Source organism: Drosophila sulfurigaster, chromosome X (genome assembly GCF_023558435.1).
Source record: "Drosophila sulfurigaster albostrigata strain 15112-1811.04 chromosome X, ASM2355843v2, whole genome shotgun sequence".
NCBI lineage: Eukaryota > Metazoa > Arthropoda > Insecta > Diptera > Drosophilidae > Drosophila > Drosophila sulfurigaster.
Window position 1 is genome coordinate 13,118,642 of NC_084885.1, and position 12,784 is coordinate 13,131,425.

At 36.4% G+C, this 12,784-nt stretch overlaps 1 protein-coding gene across 1 annotated transcript in view; it reads left to right on the forward strand.

Moving 5' to 3' along the window:
* The first annotated feature begins 3,549 nt into the window (after positions 1–3,549).
* LOC133849392 (irregular chiasm C-roughest protein) overlaps positions 3,550–12,784 on the forward strand; it is a 65,633-nt gene continuing 56,398 nt past the window's right edge. Inside the window, exon 1 of the mRNA XM_062285438.1 lies at positions 3,550–4,657. The gene's annotated coding sequence lies outside the window, so the exon portion shown is untranslated. The remainder of the gene's footprint in view (positions 4,658–12,784) is intronic.

Consider the following 12,784-nt stretch of genomic DNA (forward strand, 5'->3'; position numbering starts at 1 on the left):
AGCGTCGAATGTTGCTACTAAGTAAGTAATCCGACAAAACTCCCGGGAAAGAAATGCCATATATAAATTCGGACCGATCACGTGTGTGTCTCTCCTTCCCCCTTCACCTGGCTTTGGCTCCCCTCTCGCTCTCCCCTCTCTCTGGCTGACATTCTTGTTGTTGCCGTTTGGCGTTGCCATTCAATGCATCATTGCTGTGGTAATTGCTTCCAAATGCTTAAATGCTTTCATTGTTGTTGCTGCGCCTCCGTTTCAATTTGTGGCAGTTGCCTTCGCCTGCCACTCAGTTTCAGTTTCTTTCAAGTTGTTGTCGTTGTTGTTGCTGCTGCTGCTGCTGTTGCTGTTGCATGTCCAACATGTGTCGTCGTCATTGATTTGTCGTTGATGGGCGGCTCTTGTTGCCTTGCCATGGGAGTTGAGTGCGGCGATTGAAGAATGTGTGCTTGTTGCCACAGAGGAAAGAAAGGCAGCCGCTGCTGTTGCTGCTGTTGCTGCTGTTGCTGTTGCTGTTGCAGCACGTTTGCCCCGATGGCCAAGAACACACACACTATTGACATTTGTTTGTCACAACCGCCGCATCCACATTGTACCCCCCCTCCCCACTCTTCTCAAAAAATCCCCATCAAGCGCAGCGTCGTCATTTTTGGGGCGACCCTCGTGTTTTTAAGGGGCGTTGCTCGTAAATTGTGTTGATACTGCCATATGGTGGGTCATAGAGGGGGGGCGAAGAAGAGTATGGGCATGAAAACAATTTGCACATGGAAACCTGGCCTCCAGCTGGAGTGTGAGAGAAAGAGAGAGCGAGAGAGAGAGAGAGACGCTTGCATTCTGGGCCACTCTCGAAGCGTTTTAATTATGAGGCGGCAACTGTTTGCCGTTGTTATTGTTATTGTTCCTCTCGCTGTTGCCGCTGTTGTTGTTATTCTTATTATTATCATTGTTATTGTTAGTTTGTACGTTCTTTGTTTTCTCTCTCTCTCTCTGTCTCTGTCTCTGTCTCTGTCTCAGTCTTTGCAACATCATCTTGAATGTCGTTGCGTCGTCGCTTTGCTTTGCTTTGCTTTGCTTTCATCTTGTTCACAACATGTTTGTGCCAATTTTTGCATGCGCATTTTATTCAAATTCTTTTAGCCTCATTCTCAATCGACAACAACAACAACAACAACAACAACACTGCAAAGAAGAAGATCAACAACTGTGCATTGTCAATATTCAAGTTCCTCGAACCGATTCGAGGGCGTGCTTCATTTGCTCTGCTCTGTCACGGGCTGTGTGAATTAGTCACATCTGCAGAGCTGATCGCAAACTCGCGATCACTGCGAATCACAGTTACGAATCACTGTATTGTATAATAATCACTGTATATACTATATAATACTGTGAAATATTTCCAACACAAAGTTGTATTTCAACTCATTCATTAATAAATTGTGAAATGACATTGTAAAAATAATTATAAAATATTAAATATATTTGAATAAAAAATATGTGAAAAAACCTAAAAAGGCCTTAAGCTAAACGCTCATGAAAATTAATAATTACTACAGATACAAATATCTCCAAGTTTGATACAGTTAATCATAACTACAATATTTATGAATCATAAAAATTTGATTGAGATTGCATAAAAAATTTGAAAGTTGTATAAGAAATTATTTTGTATCGCAAAAAAAATACTCATTAAATACGGGTTTTAGTTGCTTTGGCAGACAATCTGGTATATTTTGCACTCTATGGTATATTTTAAATGTAGTATGTCAATATACCAAATACAGACTTTGGTATATTTTAAATATATAGATATATAAATGTACAAATTTTAGCATTCGGTATATTTTTTAAGTATTTTTGTGGTATATTATTTTGGTATATTTTGAAATTAATACTGGAATTTTTAGCTATCGGGTATCTCATAATCGAGCAAAGTTGTCTGTAGATTTCTTACTTGTTTTATTTGCAATTATGCTTAATTTCTATTTAATTTAATATGTATTTTTTGAAAATAATGTGAATATTAAATGAAAATAATATGTATTATATAAAGCTAATCAAAAAAATTTTTTCTCCTAACCATATATAACAAAAGCATTTAAGGTATTTGTTTTATGAACTTTTTTAAGATGAATCAAGAAAAACGAATTCGTTGCCATCTAAAATGTGGAATAATAATCTTTATTTATAATATTTAATATTTAAAAATATAATAATACTGTGTTAAAGTAAAAGCTGTAAAAGTTCTTTGAGAAATATTCATTTACATTTTTTTAAAATTTAGTTAAAGTTAAAGAAATATACGTAGTTAATGAAATGACTTAAAAAGTCATTAGGCTTACAGCTAGCTATATAAAATTAGCTATATATGTACATATAGAGGAGTTCAATACAGTCTCTAGAAATCGTCAGAGTCATCGCTTTCTTTGGAACAGTTAAGTTAGTGACTTGAACGTTGTGGCTCATCACTGCGATGCGAGTCTTGGGGAATGCTTTCGTATTCTTCTTCGTCTTCAGTCAGCATAAAATATTTGTTCTCTTCCAGTTGTGCCAGTTGCATGCATTTTGTATGCGCCAGAGTTCCCATTCCCATTCCCATATAACACTTTCACAGCGTGCGATCGGCCATCGATGCGGCTTCCCTTCCTCCTCTTCCCCCTCTTGGCTCACACTCTGCAAACACCTTGAAAGCCGAAGTGGAGAGGAGAAGAGGGAGCAAGTTAGCTGGCTGTCACTTTGGACGCTTCCGGCTGCTGTTGCATCTGCTGCCCACCAATCAAGAGCAAATGCGTGGGTGTGTCAAGGGAACGATGTGTGTGCGTGCGTTTTTGTGCGCAAGGGAATGAGGCAGCAACAGCAACAGCAACAGAAGCAGCAACAGCCAGCGTCTGGCTAATTTATGCTTGTATATAATATCACTTAAGCTGACTCGCTGCCGTTGCCGTTGTTGCTGCTGCTGCCGTTGCTGCTGTTGTTGATATTTATGAAGCAGCGCGTCTGTTATTAAGGGGGGACCCTTAACACATTCCAGCTCTCTGTTATCATGTGCTGCTGCTGTTGCTGTTATCCTACTGTTAATGCAATATGCATACACGAGTGAACAACAGCAGACACGAGGGCACGAAGACAACGACCTGGTTTCCCCACATAAAGCAATCGTTGCTGTCGCAGTTCCTCGTACACACACACAAGCAGACGGACGCTCACTCGTTGTCTGTTCGTCTTCGTGTGTTCGGCTTTGTCGTCGTGTCGCGCCTTCGTGTCGTGTCATTTTTAGTACAAATGTTCTGGAGAGCGACAATGCGACGGCGTCGCTATTTTTAGCATCAACTGACGACGCAGCAGCAGCAGCAGCAGCAGAAGCAGAAGCACGCGACGGTTTTTGCCGCTGGGAACAGTTTTTGCTGCGCGTGCCGTTTTGCGCTGTTGCTGTTAACGCCAGCGTCGCAGCCGGCGTCGGCGTCGTCGTTAGTCGCTGCGCTCTTGGACACATAGCACAGCACAGCACAGCAGCGTAGCGTAGCGCGCGCGTTGGAAACAAGTTTTAGTACGTGTTCCGCCGTGTTAGCAAACAGTCGTCGCCCCCCACAAGAAATCCACAAGAAAGCGAGGCCCAAAACACCAAAAACCGTTTTTGGCCACTGCGATTGCGATTGCGATTACGATTACGATTGTGAGGCGAACAACGACAACAACAACAACAACGACGACGACGACGACGACGGCAACGACTATAACTTTTTTGTTGTTTTTTGACTACTACTCAAAAAAGAAAAACAAACGGGAGTGCAGAACGTAAACGGAGGCGTCTCAGACAATTCGACAACAGTTACTACCCCCCGCTCCCCTCCGGTTGACTGCTGCCTGTCTCCCCACCAAAACAAAATACATGATTAATCGCCAGTTATAAAGATCCTATAAACAAAAGCAAACAACAACTCGCTTTTTTCGTTCTTTTTTTTTTGCAAGTGTTTTGTTTTCCTGCTTGTTGTCGTAGGTTCAACAACGGCAACAACAACAACCCAACAACAACAACAACAACATCGCAATCACATATCATATCAAGAAAAGCAAAGGATTTGGTTCCAAGTGAATTTCGTGTCAATTTGCAAAGCAAAGCAAAAATTCTTAAGAAAATTGCTAGACAAATCTGCTATATATATATCCATATCCATATATATAGATGATTATATTTTTTTGTTCTTGTGTGTGCGCGTTTAAGTGCTAAACCAATATACAAAAAGAGAGTGTGCGGTGCTGTGTGTGTGTGTGTGTATGTGTTCGTGCGGTATCAGTGTATGCGTGCAGCTTCCTGTGCAACCGGTCCAAGGCTCAGGCGACAAGTAACAAGCAAGCTCTGCACCTGCAGAAGAAATATAAGAAAAATATTGCTTAAAGAAAAACCCGTTTTGTTGTTATTTCTTTTTTTTTGTTGTATTTCGGGAAGCTGCTAAACTCGAACAAGCAACAAAGCAACAACAACAACTCCAAGCTGAGCCACAGGCAGCCCAAGGCCGCCCAACAACAACTGCAACTGCAACAGCAACAGCACCAACAACAACAACAACAACAACAAGCGGAAAATTGTGTTGTTGTTGTGCGCTTTTCCTTCAACGGTGCTGCTGCTGATTTTTCTTCAGCCTCAACTGTGGACATTTCCTTTATGGTAAGTTATTTATTTTTAAACCTGCCTCAAGCTTAACGTATTAGCAAGCCACGGCCCCACCGGGGGGGGGCGAGGAGAAAGGAGAGGAGGTTTGCATCTAACTCGAATGCAGTTTTAAACAGCTCAAAGTGAGCTGCAAATTTGTTGCGCTCAAAAGTATGCTACACTTTATTTGTCATGCTTTATTTGCACTGTGTGCGTGTGTGTGTGTGTGTGTGTGTGTGTGTGTGTGTGTGTGTGTGTGTGTGTGTGTGTGTTTGCAAATCATTTAGAGTTTTGTTTGATTATCAATCGGCAGAGGGGCATCAATCAGTCAATTAATCAATCAGTGGCAACATCTGCACCAATTAAACCAATTTACAATTTTGCACTTCATTCCACCTCCCTCCCCCTCCTCGCGTGGCATTTTAATCGTTGCGTCGCCCCGAATATCGTACAAACATACAATTTTAATGATTTTATAATCAAGCACAGTGGGCATAAATCTATTAACTATGCAATTCGATTTGCCGAAAGGAAAGCCCATCAAAGGCGCAAAGCAATTTGAACTTTGCCCAAAACCACTCAACGCTTTATTCGATTAACTCGACTAGAATTACTAAGCTCTCTCTCTGTGTGTGTGTGTGTGTGTGTGTGCATGTGTGGGTGTAAGTGCTCTATTAATTGTGGTGCATAACCAATTGGTGTTAATCTCTGATGCATTCTAATTGCCCTTCAAGCCATATTTGATACGCTTATCGGACAACTAATTGGATAATCCCAAGGAATCTATTATTGCCAAATGGAAATGGAATTCCAACTGAGTTACTTTCTCAACAGCAGCAGCAAATGATGGAAATTAATTAGCCAATTTCTTGTTATGTACAATTTTTCACTTGAACATTTCACCAAAGTTCACAAAGCATTTAAGTTGATTTACAATTTTGAGCTGAGTTCTAGTTAAAATATTTTAAGTATGTTCACTGATTTCAGCATTGAGTTATGGAATTTATATTGTATTTATGTTTTACATTACAACTTGTGAAGCATATTAATGCATTCAACTAATGAAATACAAAATTTGTATCTTATAAGTATCTAATTTAAATATTTTCAACATTTCATGCACAACTTTTGAAACATTTTCATTCAGCTATTTAAAAACAGAATTTATGTTTTATTTGCAAAAACATTCTTAAATTATGGTTTTAAAGTTAACTCGCAATTAAAGCTGTTCTGGTGAAATATATTTGTGAAGCTTATTAAGCAACTTCTGATACATTTCAAGTGAATTAACTATGAAAATAATAAACTTCTAAGACATTAACTAATTCCACGCTAATATCATTATTAAAAACAAATAAGAAAGCTGGAGTCGAGTTTGCTCGACTTTGAGATACCCGGTAGCCATATTTAATAAAAACATATTCTAAAAATATATACCAAATTAATATACCGCAAAATACTGAAAGCTATACTTGGTATTTTTAATATAGTACTACATTCAAAAGTTTGCTTGACTGTGAGATACTTTAAATTATACCAAATTAATATACCGCAAAAATACCGAATCCAATATTTGGTATTTTTAATATAGTACTACATTCAAAAGATTGCTGGACTGTGAAATACTTTAAATTATACCAAATTAATATACCTCAAAAATACTGAATCCTATATTTGGTATTTTTAATATAGTACTACATTCAGAAGATTGCTTGACTGTGAGATACTTTAAATTATGCCAAATTAATATACCGCAAAGAATACTAAAATATACCGAAAGTTGTATTTGGTATATTTTTATACAGCTGCATTAAAAATATACCAAAATATACCAGCAATAACCCGATTGTAGTTATTCTTACATAACTTTCTTAACGCAGTTTTATAACTATTGAAATTCATATTCGATTTTTCAAAGGCTTAGATTTTTCATTGTAAGCTCGCATTAATAATAAACTTAAATCTTCTGAGGCAGTGAAGAAAAACTTGTACTTCAAAATGCTGTTCGCATTTTGCTGCTTTTGCTAATCTCTTAAAGTTTATCATGCAAGACAAATATGCCATTTAGGGTGCTAATAAAAAGAGAGAGAGCTTTTTACATCAAAGTGAACTGATATAAATAAGTTAGTAAATGTTGCACATCAAGCTTTGCAACATACAACAATATTTTGACGACTTGAAAACTGAGTTTTTACAGCAGCATTTCATTTTGTTTGCTAGCAATTTTGATGTTCATATATTTCTTTTGACTACTATTTTGTGAATTGGACAGCAAAAGTTGTGTGTGTGTGTGTTGTTTGTCTTTAGCATTGAATGATACAATTTAAACCCGAAGCAAATTGGCCCACTTCTCTCAATGGGAGAGTGTACACGCGTGTGTATTCAAGTGTGTGTGAGTGTGTGTGTATTGAAGTGTGTGTGTGTGTTGGCCAATTGTCAATGACAAAGTTGTTTGTTGTTACTCTTGCTGTTGGCACACTAAAAACGTTGCCAATCAAATTTGCGTGTCTGATATGACTGCCAGCTAACCCCCCTCCAGCTCCCTCCCCCTCTCACTCAGCAATGCTCTCTGTCTCGCTTGCACTAACAAACGCTGTTTTTGGCTTTCAACTATCCGCGTGCAGAATGTGGCTTAGACCACAACAAAGCAGCGCTAGCGGATAAAGAGAGCATGGAGCATGTAGATTGTGATGTGGCGCAATGGAGAGAGAGACAGAAAGAGAGAGGGAGAGAGAGAGAAGAGTGGAGAAGGAAGGTGGAAGCGGCAACCAAAGTGCAAACCTCAAAAAAGCAACGAGGACGAAAAACAGAAAACATTTTGTTTTGGGACCGACGCAGGCTAAAAAGCACTGAAAATGCTTTTCAAGTGCGCCCTCAGCTAGCACACACTTGATAGACAGATACACACACACACACACACACAACCATACATATATATATTTTATATAATATATATAGAGTATAGCAAAGATTTATATAGCAACACAAAAAGCCGTCCAATTGCCGCTGGGTTGATACCAAAAACGAAAAAAATGAAAAAAAAAACGAAAAATATAAAAAACAAGAAGCAAACTTTCGAGTGCTTAAAAAATTTGGAACATTTGCGCTTCATAAATGCGAAAACGGAGCAAAAGATGGCGGCGGAACGGAATGGAATGGAATGAGAACGGAAGGGAATGGAACGGAACAGAGCGAAGAGCGTGGCATGCGAAAACTTTTCTAATCAAATTAACAAGAGAATTTGAATCTGTTGCTGTTGCTGCTGCCTGGGTAACTAGGCAACAACAATAAGTGAAAATTATCAAAGTCAATTATGTAGCCACATAAACCAAGTGCCTAAAGAAGCTCAGCCCACACACACACACACACACACACACACGCGCTCGCTAACAAAGTATAAATAATGCTCATCATTTGTTGGCTGTGTATTTGCGAACGCGCAACGCGGCGAATGGCAAAACTTTTGCCATAGCCCAAGCGATTTAAAGTGCGCCACACACACATACACAGAGATAGACACGCACAGACACGCACAGACATGTACAAACAGAGTGAACTGACCTTGGCAGCTTTGGCCAGGAATCGTGATCTGAGGACCAACGTTCTTGTTGTTGCTGTTGTTGTTGCTGCTGGCATCATATTTATTTATAAATACAAACGCAAAAAGTTCCTGCATAAAACTGAATTACCGGAAATTGGCCAAAAGCAGCAAAAGCAGCAAACGAAATGCGAAATAACAGCGAAAAGTAGGTGGCCGAAAACTTTTTACCTACTTTTTGCCTGCCTCCTTTTTCCCCTCTCTCTCTCTCTCTCTTTCTAGATATATACACAACACATACTACATATGTATGTATATAGCATATATATATTTTTTTATTTAATGTTTTATTCGGCCAACAAAAAAAAAAAAACACCAACTAAAGGCGCAGCGTGTGAAGCAAATAAAAGGCAAGAAACTAGCGCAAAAAACTTTTGTCAAAGCGAGCACAGACAGAGACAGAGCGGGAGTGAGAGCGAGAGAGAGAGAGAGAGAGGGAGAGGGAGACAGGGCATAGAGAATAGAAATAGGAATAGAATGGAGCAGCAGGCACAACAATGCAACCTTAACAAACGACGAGACTCTGTGCAAAAGGCGCATTAAAGCAGGCAACCAAAAAGCGAGCGAGAGAGACAGAGAGTGCATGCTAGAGCGAGACAACAACAATGGGAATTGCAAAAGGCAGCAGGCAGAGAGCTCCACTTGATGCCAGCTCCCAAGCTCCCAAAAAAATACAACAACAACAACAACAAAAATTTAGGTAGCAATGACACAGTTCAGAACACAAGTCGAGGACCGAAGAGAAAGCGGAGAAGGGAGGAAGGGAAGAAGAAGAGGAGGAAGAGGAAGAGGAATGGTTATCTTACATGGATTTCCAATTGCTTTAATTTGTGCTCCACAAATGCCAGGCAAACACTTGTACGCTGTGGCATTTAAAAGTTGCATTGCAAATAAATAAATAATTACTCGAAATCAATTCGGGCAAAAAGCATTCCAAGCACACGAATATCGCATTCATTATAAATGTTACGTTCCTTTTCCCTTTCTTTATCATTTAATCAAATGTGCAATGTCTTTCGCAAGTGAATTTTGATAGCTTAAGGCAATTAAGAAAATTACAAAAACATATTTGTTAAATAAGTTCACTTCATATTTTCTTCTTCATAGTTTCAAAATGAACGAAAGAATATTCAATATACTAAAATCGTATTTGGTATTAATTTAATTTGTTCCTCTTAAAATTTAAAATACTAAAAGCCTATTTGGTATATATTCTTCAAATTTAAAATACGAATCACAATTATAGTATTAATTCATAAAAGTTCAAACTGAACGCATATTTAGTCTTAATTATTAAAATCTTGAATACTAAACGTTCTTCTTTTCCTCAACGCATATTTAGTATTAATTTTATTGTTCTTTTTGCAAGTTTAAAATACTAAAATCGTATTTAGTATATATTGTTGTCGAACTCTTTGGATTTAGTTTTTGTATTATAAGCGATTTTAATTATGAACTTTATTAGCAACATTAAGGATACTTACTTTTCAAAATGAATTCGAAATTTTTCAAATACAAAATTCTATCTTCTTGAAATACTTCTAACAAAGAGATTGAAATTTCGAATGTCAATGAATAAAATACTTCATTATACAAATGAATATTGTCTTAAACAGTTTGATTTTCAATACCCAAAAGAACTATGAAAATCAAAAGTAAAATAGATAAATCAAAAACAAAATGTTGAATGTTTTAAACTTAAATATTTAATTGCAGCAATTGATTCGAATTACTTACAAGAATTCCGAAAATCATAAACAAAATATGCAGATCGAAAAGAACATTTTTTTAATATGCATAAACAAAATATTCTTATTAATATTTGTATTGTTAGAAAAGTTCACTATAATACGTTAGAAGATGTAAAACTAAACTTTATGCAAAACTACTTAATTTCAAGTGATTCCATAAAATAGAATAGAATAAATTTGTTGGAACAATTATACATATATGTATATAAACAATGTGTTAAATGAAAATGTTTATTTTAATGTTTATTTGTATTGCAATTGAGCTCGTTAAGAGTCAACAGCAGCAAAACATGGCTAAAGTATTTAATTTCTTTAACAGTTTTGTTCGCAACTTCTCTGAGAAATCTCCCCCCTCGGAGTCTTTCTCCCATTCTCAGTCGCGTTTCTCTGCAGCTCTCTGTATTGAGTTGTCCATTCGGGCAAGTTGCGGCAAACTCAAATTGAAGTCTTAAGCTGCTCACTTGAGGGTCGAAGCAATGCGAGAGAAGCGGCAAGAACTTGGTTCAGGCAGTTGCAAAAACTCAAATCTCAAGTTATACCGCACACACACACACACACACACACACACACACACACACACACACAGACACACATAGAGAAAGAGAGAAGTGCACTTGCCCCATGCAGCTGCAACTCGAGCTGAGGTTTGAAGTTGCTGCTTTTGCCGGCCAGACAATGTCCCCGAAGCTGACCAAAAACTTTAGCCAGGACTTTACACACACACACCAAGAGACCAAGACACCAACACACAGATACACACAGATACACACAGTTTGTGGGTCAGGGGCTTCAAGTTGCTGGCAACTTTTGCTGCATAGGCGCGTTGGCCATATAAACAATGTCAAGCCAACCAAAACCAAAGCAAAACAGCAACAACGACAAACTTTTCTAATCTAAAAAAGCACAAAGCCAAACACAGCTGAAAAAGTAGCTGAAGGAATAGTCGCAACTCTCGCAGTTCAAGAAATAAGCCAGAAAATGTTAAAACAGAACAAAAAAAAAAAACAAATTGAAAATTATGCCATTAAATTTTCATGTCAATTACAAACTGCGACAAAGCAAAGCAAAAATAAAAATAATAATCATGAAGTGAACTGCAAAAAAAACAAAAGCAAGAACAAAGGAGTTGCGAGTCCGCTCTTTATAGGTGTCAAAAGCAATTGTAAGGAGAAGAGTTAAAGTTTTCAAAACGAAAAATATTGCAACCAATTTTTGTAGCTACCAATTGTAAAAGTAGTTGCAAAACTGCAAAATGCATTTAATTTTAACCTAGCCTTTTATTTAATTTGAAAAAAATATACTTCAAATATATCCAAAATTATATTAAAATAATAATATGATAAAGAGGGCAACCAAAGGCTTGAAAACATTGTAATATTAAAGTAAAAAGTAGCTGCATTATTTATCTTATATATTTATTAGAAAAAATCATTTAATCGTATACTCAACACTAACTTCACCTTAATGATTTTCTTTCATAGTTTGAGGATAAAGAAAAGAAATCATTTTTATTGATTTCAATGTTAAGCATACTTGAAATTTTTTAAAAATATCAATGCAATAAAATATTTGTTACAATTAAAAGAAATCGGAAATGAAAAGAGTTAACTAAGGTCTTGCAAAAATATGTTGTATCAGAAATATTTGCAGCAAATTAAAAAAAAAAAATATTTCAGTTGCTAGTTGAACTTATTTGTTTTCTATTTGGATTTGAACATCAGATTGGTTATTTAAGAAAAATATATGTAAAAGGTTTAAGGAAACTAGAGAAATTCATATTTATTTATAGCTATTTCTTTACAATATTTTTTAAATAAAGAAATAGCTACAACAAATGTGAATTTCAAAACGATTTCTTAAGCCGCATATGTGAAGCTTTTCAATTTTATTTCTTGTCCAAAAATAATTACATTTTGAGCTGTTAAAACAATACCCATGAGGGGATAATACAAGTTTCATGAACAGTTTTATAAATAACTATGAAATACAATTGGGAATGCAAAAGAAAAGCATAATTCTGGCACATTTTCTAATACTAGATTGTAAATGTCTTTGTTCTTTTTTTTTTGATTGGCGTGTGAATGTGAGTGAATGTATTTTTTCACGAGTCATGTCCAAGCACTTGTGATTGATTATTCTCAGCTAAGTGTTTGATACAATATATAGTATACTATATATAGTACAAGTATATGATAGATGGCTATTAAGTGGCCAAGTGCTTAGATACATTTATCGCATATCGCATATCGCATGCGAGAGTTAATTGCAAGTGTGTATTCACTTTTGTTTGGCCAGTTCGAATGGTTAATGATGGTGAAACTATACAAATACAATAAATTGTTTTATAACCAACATTTTGACACGATTTGCCATCAATTCGAAAAGAACATATAATTGAGTTATAGTCTATGATATACCCATTAAACCATATTTTACAAGTATACCAAATATATACTACAAAAATACTAAATTATTCAAAAGACTTCATCAATGCTATGCCAGTTTCTCACTTTCAGTAAAATCAGATTTTATAAATATACCAAATATATACCGCAAAAATACTAAAATATATACCAAAAGCTACAACAATGCTGTATCCATTTCTCATTTTCAATAAAGCCATATTCCATAAATATACCAAATATATACCACAAAAATACTAAAATATACCAAAGGCTATAACAAATCTCTACCCTCCACTCATTTCCAATAAAACCATATTCTAGAAATATATCAAATATATACCGAAAAAAATACTAAATTATACCAAATGGTATACAAATTCTTTACCCT